The sequence below is a fragment of the Phocoena phocoena genome, chromosome 3 (genome assembly GCF_963924675.1).
Source record: "Phocoena phocoena chromosome 3, mPhoPho1.1, whole genome shotgun sequence".
Classification (NCBI taxonomy): Eukaryota; Metazoa; Chordata; class Mammalia; order Artiodactyla; family Phocoenidae; genus Phocoena; species Phocoena phocoena.
In genome coordinates, this window is record NC_089221.1 from 83068017 (window position 1) to 83069968 (window position 1952).

The 1952-nt window shown below is 33.1% G+C and overlaps 1 non-coding gene across 1 annotated transcript; it reads left to right on the forward strand.

The window, feature by feature from the left end:
* Nucleotides 1-1424: 1424 nt before the first annotated feature.
* On the forward strand, nucleotides 1425-1530 carry LOC136121738 (U6 spliceosomal RNA). Its single transcript, XR_010655759.1, has one exon. It is a non-coding gene; the product is annotated as a U6 spliceosomal RNA (small nuclear RNA).
* Nucleotides 1531-1952: the final 422 nt, after the last annotated feature.

Sequence of the window (1952 nt, forward strand, 5' to 3'; positions counted from 1 at the left end):
CCTTCACACAGAATACTTTTAAGGAGAGATCAAAAGGTAAACAAATGAGCACCACATGCATTACATAAAAATTGACATTGGCTGCAAAGTATGTTAAATCATGGGCTGAATACAATTATACTTTGAATACAGTGTGTTGTTTCTTCCAGTTTATTCCTATTCTAGGCAATTTCAAATCCATTTTTTTATTTCAAAGCCAAGCTACAATTTGCCAAGTTATTATATTTTTATCACACAGCAATGTTACCAGTGGGTATTCAATGTGTACTAGTACAACAATAACAATAATTGTATGTTGCATTTGTGTAGAAGTTGAACAAATGTAACACAATTGCAAATGAAAATATATTCTCATATATTTCTAATATAAAGAAATATAACTCTGAGCTTAGAGTCACTAGGTACTCAATATCATATAATTAGTAATGACTGACACAGAGACTTGACACAATTTTCTCACTCAAAGTCCAGGAATAAGAGAAAAAAATTATAAAGTAAAGTAAAAGAGCCTCAGTATTAAAGTTTTAACCATTAGTTATAATAAATAGTAATGTAAGATAAAGTTTTATAAATATAATTTATGCTACACAACTATAGTAGTCTTGAAAAGAAATGAAGGAGTACAGGAAATTCTTACATGCTTGTCTCATTAGAAAGAATCTACATGTTGGGATTTCAAAATTTTTATCTCAGATCATTTCCTTTAGTATTCCTTAAGGAAGTAAGATAGTGAAAAATAAGGAATATCATGCATTCATTCAATGCCAACTATGTGCCAGGCACTGTGCTCTTTGATTGGAACTCAAATGTGAAATGCATTCTCCTTACCTTTAAGGAGAGTGTTTTGGGAATAAGCAGAAAAATATATATACAATTCCAATTCAACATGATTATTATGAAATCTGTATGTAAGAAACGTACAAGAGCCTAAATACTTCTGTCTTAAAGCTTCTAATTGTCCTATCTCGTAACAGCTTATTTACACTGTATTGCTTTTGAAGATGTCAAGATTACAACAAAGGATATAACTTTCCTATAAATTATTTGTCATTTTGTAAACCAGGCATGAGTTTTAAACAAGGGGAAAAGCCAAAAAGAAAGTGACTGTATACTATTCTGTGAAATTATATTGCCAATCTCTTCTATGTGGCCTGGAATTAAATAAAAATAGAAGAATTAGCAAAGATTATACATTAAGTTTTGTTGGTCATGCACTCTACAAAACTACCTGGCAAAATGGGTATGTAAAGATAAGATCCAGCTTATAGTCCATATGTAGAACTACACACCTTGGCATTGGGCCTTGTCCATAGGTTTTTGTCTAATTCAGGTAAAGGTTATTTATGGACTAATGACAGCCCTGAGTTTTAGGGCCTCTGTTGCTGGGCATGCCATCAGAAGTCTGCCCCTGTTAAAGATCCCCAGAGCTCGTTTCAGCACCACATATACTAAAATTGAGACAATACACAGAGAATAGCATGGCCCCTGTGCAAAGATGACATGCAAATTTGTGAGGTATTCCATATTTTTCCATCTCATGTCCATGGATCGGAAAAACTAATATTGCTAAAATGGCCATACTACCCAAAACCATCTACAGATTCAATGCAATCCCCATCAAAATACCAAAGGTATTGTTCACAGAAATAGAAGAAACAATTCTAAACTTTGTGTGCAACTAAAAAAGACCCTGAATAGCCAAAGCAATCCTGAGAAAGAATAACAAAGACAGAGCCATCACACTTCCTGATTTCAAACTGTACTACAAAGCTATAGTAATAAAAAACAGTACGGTACTGGCACACAAATAGACACATAGAGGAATGAAACAGAATAGACAGCCCAGAATTAAATCATGGCATACATGGTCAACGAATATTTGACAAGGAAGCAAAGAAAAGATAGAGGAGAAAGGATAGTCTTTTCAACAAATGCTTCTGGAAAAACTAAAA